General features: G+C 39.9%; 1 pseudogene; it reads right to left on the reverse strand.

The window, feature by feature from the left end:
• LOC103732230 overlaps positions 1-11,232 on the reverse strand; it is a 25,649-nt pseudogene continuing 14,417 nt past the window's right edge.

The raw sequence follows: 11,232 nt of genomic DNA on the forward strand, positions 1-11,232 counted from the left end.
TCAAGCCTTTTGTTGATTACACCATTTTCCAGTTCGATCTGGTTAAAGACAAGAAAGCAAATAGGGAAAAGTTTCCCATGTTAAGATTTTCTTCTCTACCTACTCCCTGAAAAAGCTATAAATTGGGCTTCAATTCAGACACTCTATTCCTGTGACAAGTCTTCTTTAAGTCTCGTATTTGACATTGACTCAAAATTTTATGGGGACTAAAATTATCATGTTGGTTTAGGTTCCTTTCTCTTGCTATGATAATATACTCTGACCAAAAGCAACTCAGTGAGGAAAGGGTTTATTTGGGTTATACTTCCAGGACATAATCCATCTCTGAAGGAAGTCAGGAAAGGAGCTCAAGGCAGGAACCATAAACACTGCTTACTGGCTTGCTGTCTGGCTGACTCACAAGCTTATACTCAGCTAGCTTTCTTATATAGCCCAGGCACACCTGCCTAGAGATGGTGATGCCTACAGTGAGCTGGGCCCTCCCACATCAATCATCAGTCAAGACAATTCCTCACAATATGGCCACAGACCAATCAGAACAATCAGTAGAGACTCCCTCAGATGATGCTAGACTGTGTCAAGTTGACAGGTGAAGCTAACTAGGACATATGACAGACAATATTAGACAAGTTGAAATCTAAGAATGTTGAAGCACAGTCCTTCAAAACCAGGAGTTCCCTGCTGGTAGTTTTTCCTTATTTCTGGGTAAAAGGAGGCAATTACTCCTAGGGGGAAAGGACTGTTTATCTCATTTCAATCTCCATTCTCAGTGCATGCAATGATAGCTAATCTGGGCCAATTTGTGTGTACCATAAGAGGACAAGAGCTAAGTTCAGCCTGCCATTGCCAGACCCAACAGCAGGTCTCCTGTCTAGCCTGTACCACTGGATTCTTTCTATCTCTTCCCCTGGTCTTCCAGGAAAAGTTACCATTTGCTATCTTCTTCAGTTCTTTTGGGCAAACAAATTCATTTCATATCCCAAACTATAATTACAGGGCTAACATACAAAGATTTTTTTTCAGTGTATTTTCTGTTCTACCTTTCCTTGCTTAAAAGATACTATACAAGGTCATTGAAAACTCTGTTATCTTGGCCAGCTCTTGCTGGAATGTAACATTCTGTAATTCTTAGACATTTTGTGAGACAGTATATAAAAAGGCTTTAAAAAACAAAACAAAACAAAAACTAAGCTGGGTTGGAGAGATGGCAGAGGACCTGGATTCAGTTCCCAGCATCTACATGGTGGCTGACAACCATCTGTAACTCTAGTTCTAGGAGATCTGATGCCTCCACAGGCACTGCATGCCCATGGTACACTTACATGCAGGCAGCCAAAACACTCACACACATAAAAAAAAAAATCAATCAATAAATAAACCCTAAGTGCAATAAAGTTTGCCTAAATATTGCAACACACACATAAAACCTCATGTTTAACAATTTGGACAGGTAATACTAATTTTTCATATCATGTCATAAATATAATTTGTATACCACTCTCTTTAATAAGTTGATAAATTTGTTTATGTCGCTGTATCTCTTGGTACCAAGAAAGGAAATAAAGTAAAAAGAGCCAGTAAGTACAAGAGAGAAAATGTTAGGCTATAAACATGAGGTTATATACAACTCTTAACTACTGAGCCATTTCTCCAGCCCCTTATTAAAAGCTTTTAAGACTAAGATTCAATACACTGATATAAAAGTAGAATCTAATCTTCCACTTAAATCAATGGAATTCTCTTAAGGTATTAATCTGCTTTGGTAAAGTCTACAAAAAGTAATTTCAAAAAACAAAGAATATATCTAATCAAGATAGCTACTTATGTTTCTGATACTTTGTCAAGCTTTTAGCTACTTGGGAAACTGAGTTTTAACAAAATCAGAATTTATTTAAAATCTGTTTAATTTTGTCTAAGCTTTACCTAAATGTTACACAAAAGCTAAAACTAGAAGACTATTGAAACTGTCTTTCCGGGTATTCAGTAACCAAAGCCTGGAGGCCTGCACCAATAGAATAGAGGGCTAAAAGAAGAGCCAATACTTTGTCCTGCAAGGTCTGCCCAGCCCTAAGCAATGATGGGACCTTCTCAAAGAGGCCTCTGGTATATCACCTGTCTTCTTGATAGAGAGGTCATGAAGTCTGGACTCTAACCAGTGCATGTCCTGAAGGTGTTAGAGTGGCAAAAAGCCCCATAAATTTAACTGGACTAGACTATAAAAATGTCTAGTCTATCTGTTGGAGGACCTACTTTTCCAGTCTCAATGGTCAATTACCTGGTGATAGAACCACTCCTAGGAAGGCAGCTTAACTTTAAGTTATGCTAAATAGATGGGCGGGATACCCCGAGCTAGTTCCTGCCTGGAACTAGCGCAGACCCCCACAGAACTTCCAGACCAGCCACAGTCATGTAGATCTCTGCAAGTCTGAATGCTTTCTTGAATTCTTCAGAAAAGCATCAATTTCTCCTTTTCTTCTTCATGCCTTTCTTACTAAACATGCTTTCTTTAAGGCTTTGGGCTGCCCCTAACATCTTGTATTTCTTCATTTTTTTCTCTAAAGCTTCCTTCTCCTAGACAGGTGGGCTGCGAGTCAGCCACACGTCTGACCTCCCACGCAGGCTCTAAACCTGCATGGGTCCATATCTCTCTTTTCTTCTTCTCACCATTCACCTCCTCAGGGCAGCTGTCAAGATTACCAGCTTGCCTGCCCTGAGGATTTTTCTTTAAGGGTCTAATAAAATTGTGACAGGCGGGGATACTCACCACTATACTAATGAGGAATTGTAAAAACTTCCTTTGGGCCCATTCTTAAATTCTTTTATGAATGAGACTAAGAACCCTCTAGGGGGAGCCACCCATGCTTCCAAAGGAAACCACAGGGTCAGCAGAACCCCAACCTACCTCTGCAGGTGGCACAACTGGTAGAAGGAAAATTAAAAGAGTCAAGGGGCTCTTCTAAGTCCATAGCAGTAACCCCTAAGGAGTTTTGGTGGACTTTAGGAGAAAAGGAAAAAAAGAAAACCAAAACTTTAATTAGTAGCCATTTATATGACTTTGAGCACCTAACGGAAAAATATAACTATGATTAAAAAAAAAATTCTTCTAGTTCCAGCCAATGTTCTTACTATGACCCAGCTCAGCCAGAGAAGTTAGTACTCCTAAACACATAAATGACAGTCATTAAGATGACCAGCTTTAATCAATTTAAAATAGTATTTGACTGGGTATCAAACTCTAGGGAATTACTAAATTGGTTCAGCTGCCCAGGATTAAACTCTTTTCCAGAAAGCACTGGGATGAGAAGCGAGAGAACAAGAGAGCCCTCCTGGAAGGGCACACCAGTGGAGGGCTTATATTTTCTTTTCAAAATGGACCCCAAAGGTCAACTTCAGATAAGTAAATCTGTGGACCTAGCATCCATGGCTCCCACTAGTGAAATTATCCTCATGGGAGATGTCTTGATAACACTTATGGCCACCCAACCAGGGGCCCAACAGGCAAAACATTTCTTGATTGTTTCAACCATAGTTTGAATGGATTTGGTGATAGTTGGAACATTTTATCTCTCTAGTAAGATTTTTTATGTTCTCTGAATTTCAGCCCCTGCCCTGTTCAATGGTTAATCACATTTGCTTCAAATGGTTACACAACAAAAATATTGGCCCATCTCCCCTGGACCAGATCCTGAGACAACCTAATTTATATTAGTCAAATGGCCAATCTGTGAGACTTTCCAGGCAACAAAATTAGCTGTTTCTTTTATCAACAGACTTCTGTGACTTTTTTCTTGCTGTTTTTATTTTGCTTTGTTTCTTTGGTCCATGTTCATTTAGTCTTCTGTTAAAATTGGTGTCTTTCAGAGTCCAAGCTCTAAAATGGCAAATGATGTTGACAAAGGATAGCAATCCTTGAGCACCATGATCGCTTCCTTCTGTCCAGGGGCCCTGGATTGCTTGGACTCCCTGACCCATTCATTCTCTGTGGTATGAACCCCAGGAGGCTCCCATCCAACTAGTGCCTCCATTCAGAGGAAGTTGCCAGAGCAGTTGTCACTTCATGCCCCAATGAATTGTTTTTCAAATCCTTAAGGAGGGAATGTTACATTGAAAACAAATGTTAAGGTTAAGCGAATGTTAGTGTGTTTTTTTAGAAGGTGAGGTCAGAAACACTGAGGGAGGTAATAAGGGGCTTGTACCTGGGTGAGAGATAACCAAGCAGAAACAGAGAAGAAGGACAGTACTTTGGGAAAAACAACAAAACTAGTCTTGGCAGGTTCCAGCTGTTCTAGCTGTCTCATACAAAGTCTCTACCTCTGGGGAACATGCTCAAGTCACTGTTGCTCTTTCCCCCAGTAAACTTCTCAACTTTATGGGTAATTACATCCTTGTGCATATTCTTGTATCTAACACACCTCATTGTAACAAATTGTGGCTGAGGATAGGTTCAAGAACACCTCTGGTGTTTAAGGAAAGAGGCCACCACAGACTGCCCCAGGGAAGCCAAGGGAAAGACAAATGGAAGACTAAGATTTACAGGTCCACATACTAAAGGCAGCCCTTAGCCACTATTGTTTGACTTGGTCATCCCTTCATGTTGGAGTGTACTTTCTTTTGGCTTTTGTTTTTTCACCTACTGAAATAAACCTAGATTATTTGCTCACTTAAAACAACAACAAGAACAACAACAAAAAAAGCAAAACATGCATTGGAGAAACATAGTCTTCAATAAATGGTGCTGAGAAAACTGGACACTGGTGTGACAGTATCCCTGGGATGTTGTGAACAGACATCTATTTATCCTCTTTGGGAACCAACAACAGACCTAAGTAAAAATACCACCAAAGTCCAAGCTTTTTTGGGCTACTTACAGAAGTATGGGTGAGGGATTACTTATAGCAACGGGGACAACTAGAAGGTAGCTGTATCACTGAAAGTCCACCCCAGCGCTGGTGATGACTCAGGAAAGCTGGAATCCTAGAGCATCTAGGTCTGTCAAAGATTTTCCTTCAGGCAGCTCTGCAGGTTATGGTCTCCTCCCTCAGCAGTTGTTTACTACTTCTATAATGTTGAGGAGGGGCCTTAAGGTTCAGCTTTCCCAGATATGAGTAATTTGTTTACTACCTTAGTCTCATGAGCCTCCCTACTGCTTCAACTCAGGGGAAATTGATACTCAACAGATACCTGAATTTGGGGACTTTACCAGCTACAAGATCAACTCATCGAGGATTAAGACTTCAATAGAAGATTGAAACTAAGCAAAGTACAAGAAAAACAGAGAGGAAATATTTCGGGACATTGAGTGACTCAGGGCTTTTCAGAAGACTCCAAAAACACAGTAAACAAAAGCAAAATTAGACAAATGGGATTATATTTGTTATTTTTAAAGGAGGCAGTAGAAGTTTTTATTAGGTGAAAGAAGTCAGTTTATTGTATTTGCAAGGTCTTTACCCCCTACAATTGAAATAAACCATTTTACAATACCTTAAACAACTAACTTAGGTTTTAGTATTTTCAAAGGGTAAAGCTTTCTTTAGAATTCAGGAAAGAAAATATTTTACGAAGGATGACAACAGGAATCAAAGGTTTCAAATTCAATACAGTAACAGGCAATTCTACCAGGTGTATTATGCAGCACTTTTTCTAATATGAAATCTATCAGTTACTAGTCAACAAGGAACCTACATTAGAAACTGAGACCAGAAAATGTTTATATTTAATAGGGAAACAAGCAATCTAAATGCAAAACACATAGCACTTTAGCAAGGCAATTTATATAATCAGATATAAATTATTAGATAACTTTATGATGTTTAAGTACTAACAAAGACTCAGTTACATGGATGTATCTCAAGCTCGCAATGTATGTCTGCATCTGGCTCTGGCGGTAAACATGATGGAACTGGGCCTGGTTGACTATGGGGTAAGAATCAGTTCAAGATTGTACCTTTCCTTTCTTTAAAACCAAGGATTAAGTAAAGCCCTCTGAATCTCCCTGTTTTTGCCAAGAGAAGACTATCTCTTTACTAAGTTCTAATTTAACATTCCTGGACTGACTCAAGGTACATTTCACAGTAATCAACAATACATTTGTAATGTAACAATGTTGCCAAATTTTCTAGCTCTTTCCTGGACTCTACTATAATGATGCTGCTATAGACAAGCACTGTGAAACTCAGCTAACAAGGAGGGGTAAAGAGGTCTTCCTCCGGGAGATACTTTGTGTCTCCTGGAAGTCTAAGAAGAGCTGGGAATACTTTAACACTAACTTACTCAGATTATTTTTTTAAACCATGTGTGAAGTAGGATCCCTTAGCTTGCCAGCAGTAGAAACCTCCAAATCCATCATAACATAGTACATGTATGCAAGTTCAGATTGACTCTGTTGACTGACAGATAATGGATAAGTCAGCCTACAGTTAGGGATTCCAGTGTGGCTATTCTGTATTTATTACATTTTGTGCTCTCTCTAAACATCTTGAAAAGAGGACCATGGTTATGAACAACTTCAATATGGTTGGTGACATACCTATCAATCTGGAAGAAGTATTTTGTCTCAAAGCATTGACACAAATAAGAAAAGTTGCCTTACTTCTAAAGATCAGTGGTTAAGAGTGCTGCTTTTGTCAAGGACTTGAGTTTGGGTCCCAGCACCCACATCAGGTGGCTCACAACTGTAACTCCAGTTCCAGGGGATCCAATGTCCTTTTCTGGCTTGTGTGGGTTCTGCATACACATGCACACAGATGCACATAAATAAATAATAAAAAAGAGCTTTTAAAAAAACTGAAGTTCTCAAGTATCTTACTTTCTCTTCTACTGCAGAGTGCCACAAAGTTCACCTGTCCAAACTGTGCAGCCTTAGCCCAGATGCATTTTTCCTCATCTGTTTCTTTCTTCCCTAAAGCTGAATTCTGACTACTTGTTGAGATCAAGGTCTCCTGTGTTGCCTTGTGTGGAAAACTGGGTGCTATGCATTAATGCCAAGCAGTGCTTGATCCAACATCTTCCTAGTTCCTCTTTTCTTTAACACTAAAACTCCGGTACATCTCCTTCAACCTCAGAAGTGTCTTCTGTGGCTGGGACTTTTCCAGTTTGACCAAAAACAACATTTGTGGCTCTGAAGCAGTACCTGGCCTCCATAAAGCATAGCGTATTGATATAAAATTGTGACAGTGTAATAGCATTGCTAATTTACTCCATAGGATGGTAGGCACTGTGCTCCAGCTGTCATTTCAGTGTGCGGTAGCAATGACCAGCAACCTTTTCAAATATATCCACATGCTGGTAGACTTGAGACAGGCTGAGTAGACACCTTCCTAATCCTTTTGATTGCTCTTGTTCAGTAAGTTTCTCTTTTCAAGAAGGAAATGCTCAGGCTGGAGAGATGGCTGACCAGTTAAGAGCACTGGCTGCTCTTGCAGAGAACCCAGGTTTGGTTCCCAGCACACGCATGGTGGCTAAGCATTGTCCTTAACTCTAGTTCCAGGGGATCCCACGGAGTCTTCTGGCCCCTATGGGTATGGCACACAAAGGTGCACTTACATACAGGCATGCAAAACACTCAAACACATAAAATAAATAAATAAATGAAAGAAAGAAAGAAAGAAAGAAAGAGAAAGAAAGAAAGAAAGAAAGAAAGAAAGAAAGATAATGCTCAGTAGGATCACGAGGAGGACTCCCAATCTCTTTCATATACTGATTATACAGTGCTTCTGATGATTTAGGTATGCCTTTGCAGTTTCAATTTTTTCTCTTTCAGACCAGAAGACACCCAAGGTTATTCTCTGTCAGGATGTAGATAGGGACTTGGTTGGGCGAGGCTATGCTTGTGCAGCAACTGCAAGCACTTCACCAGGTGCTGCTGGTGTCAACATGGTTCACCCTGAGGTGGAACTTAGTAACCACCAGCCACACCTCTGCACCTGGCAGGGTTCTGGGCCTCCATCACCTTGATAGGCAGCCTTGGGACATGGTCCCAGTGCCCAAGCTGCTGTCTGTCTAAAACCAATCATCCTGGTCAGGTGTGGGACCAAACTGTGCCTTTACCTCATTCAGCAGCCCGAAGCCACTATGTTTAGATGGTACAGTTCTTTCTTGTTTTTTTTTTTTTTTTTCCTTAATGCAAAAATTTCAAGCTGTCACCTGGAATTTCAAACAGATCTTAACCCTCAGGCACTCACAGCAGCCTACACAGCCCCCAGAGTCCCCTTAGAAGCCTTACTCTTTGAATGTAATTATCCCCATATGCTGATGTGCTGATGTGTTGAATCCTTGGCCCCCTATATAATGGAACTGTTTTGGAAGGTTCTGGAAACTTCAGGAAGTGGAACTTAACTGGAGGATGTATGTCACTGAGGGCTATTATCAGTCCCCTCTGTGGCTCTCTCTGCTTCTTGATCAGAGCTAAGGACTAAGGAACAAAACAGCTGAAATTGTGAGTTATAGTAAGTTCTCCTTCAAGTTTTGTATGCCCAGCATACAAATTAGTATCAGTCAAGGAGCTTCTGGCCAGCAAAGGAAATCAGAAACAGAGTGCATACATCATCTGCAAAATGGGTGAAAATATTTGTAAACCATGTATTTGACAAGAGTTTAGCATCCAAAATATATAAAGAATTTAAAAACCTTGGGCTGGAGAGATAGATCAGCAGTTAAGAGCACTGACTGCTCTTGCAGAGGACCTGGGTTCGATTCCCAGCACCCACATGGTGGCTACGAGCCATCCTTAACTCCAGTTCCAGGAGAATCCAAAGCCCTCTTCCGACCTCGATGGCATTGCATGATACAGGTGCACTCACATACATGCAGGCAATATGCTCATACACATAAAATTAAAATAATAAATAAGACATTTAAAAAACCTCGATAGAAAGCTAACAAAACCTGATCTTTAAAGTAGACTTACAAATAACCAATAGGCATATGAAAAAATGCTCAGTCTCACTAATCATCAGGGAAATGGAAATTAGAACCATAGAGAAATACCGCTTCACCTAGTCAGAATGGCTGTTCTCAAAAAGACTAAAGATAACAAGTGTTGGCAAAAATGTGGAGAGAAGGGAGGCCCTTTCCTCTGTTGGAGGGAATATAAATTAGTTCAGCTGCTATGGAAAACAGTATTGAGGCTCCATAAAGATAAAACATAAGGATCGTATGATTGAGAAATATCACCTTGTGTATATAACCAGAGGTAATGAAACTATGTTTCAGAGAGATCTGCTTTCCTGTGTTTTTGCAGTATTGTTCATCACAGTCAAGACATGGAATCAACCTATGTGTTCATCAGTAGATGAATGGACACAGAAATGTGACACATGTACACAATGGAATACTATTTAGCCATAAGAAGAATGAAATCTTGGGCTGGGGAGGTACCTCAGTTGGTAAAGTGCTTGCCATACAAGCATGAGAACGAGTTTGATCCCCAGAGCCCTTGTAAAAAGTTGGGCACAGAAGGATCCCTGAGGCTTACTGGCCATCCAGTCTAGTCTAACTAGTGAATCCTAGGTATCAATGAGAGACTGTCTCAAAAAAACAAGATGGCTGGCTTCTGAGAATGACTCTTGAGGTTGACCTCTGGTTTCCATATGTGTGCACACTCAAGCACATGCATTTCACAAAAAGAAGTGATAAATATGAGGAGATAAATATGCTTAATCTGATTTAATATATACATGTATAGTAATGATACAGGACACCACATTGCAATGTACAATTTTTATATGTCAAGTTAAAAAGCAAAGGAAACCATCAATTGCAGTATCAAGATATCTGCCATAGTGCAAAGGATAGCCGTGCATACATTATATCCTCTGCTCTAGTAGGTCTCGGTCAATATAAATGACAATACTAAGTCACGTAGACACCATCTGAGACAAGGGGTTCTGCATCTTAATAGTAGAGCAGGAAGTTCAAGGCTTGGTAGGAAATAGAATGGACTATGCTAGTATTTTTCAAGTACCTGTCTTTGTTCTGGTTATAACAGAATTTCCCCAGGATTCATCCCAATCTTCTTGAATCAAAATGCCCAGAGAACAAATGTGGGAATTGATCTCTTAAGATGGTTGTGGTAGACAACTGGACCTATCTGAGCAAAGCTATCATGTCTGTTTTTCATTGCTAGAATGAAATAGTTGAGGCTGTATAACTTCATAAAGAGAAGAGGGTGAGTTATATCACTGTTATACAAAGTCCAGGGAAATTGCTGTTGTTATTAGTTGGACTAAAGACATATGAGTGGTGTTTGTGAGAGTAGAGTGCATGGCAAGGAGCCAGAGAATGACTCAGGTTTTTATAAGAGTGACGCTCATGAAAGTGAACTCCAGGTCCTATAAAGACTAATCAATTCTGGGGTATACCCTCAGTGACCTAAAGACCTCCAACTGGCCCTTCCTCTGAGGTTCCATCTGTACACTATCTAGTTGAGGGCTGACTTTGTAACATATGAACCCTGATACTACAGAATCTTCCAGAACCCTATCTGCTATAGAGGACCTTCCAGGAGCCAGCTCCCCATTGGGGGACATGTACATTTACCTCTGTCCAGAGCCACCTGAAGGACAAGCAATGAGACCCTCTGAAAGGAAAGAAACAGTTTTGATAGAGTTTGAACTTGGAATCTTTTTTACTAATTCACTAATTTTTCACTAACTTTTTCATTAATTCACTGCTTTCTAAGTTTGTAAGACTGAGGTATTTTTAACTAGTCAATTTAGTTCTACCCTGTTGATAGAAGTAAAGGATCAAGAACAAGATAGGTAGTGGTAGAAATAGATACCTTTTTTCTCTTTGCATAGAAGAATCATGGTATATACGATATACTCTTACTCTTCAAGTAACCTTGCATTTATAAAACATGTGTGGACAATTTCATCCATGTCTGTTGCTGCTCTTTTCACAATAGCTAAGAGATGGAAGCAACCTAAGTGTCTCTCAGTTCATGAGTGGATAATAAAAATGTGGTTCATTTATACGATGGAGTTTTACTTAGCAATAAAGAAAGATGAAATCATGAAATTTGCAGGTAAATGGATGGAACTAGAAATGTTTATACTAAGTGAAGTAACACAGACTCAGAAAAAAAAATCGACATACATTCTCCCTCATATGTGGATCCTAGAACCAAACCCTGATAAGTGAGTATGTATCCAGACGTAACTACAGGAACCTGGATAATGGAATGGAAACAGGGAGGCAAAGGAAAAGAAAGAACCTGAAAGAGAAGAACAGTAG

This window comes from Nannospalax galili, unplaced genomic scaffold (assembly GCF_000622305.1).
Source record: "Nannospalax galili isolate Female #2095 unplaced genomic scaffold, S.galili_v1.0 scaffold312, whole genome shotgun sequence".
Lineage (NCBI taxonomy): Eukaryota > Metazoa > Chordata > Mammalia > Rodentia > Spalacidae > Nannospalax > Nannospalax galili.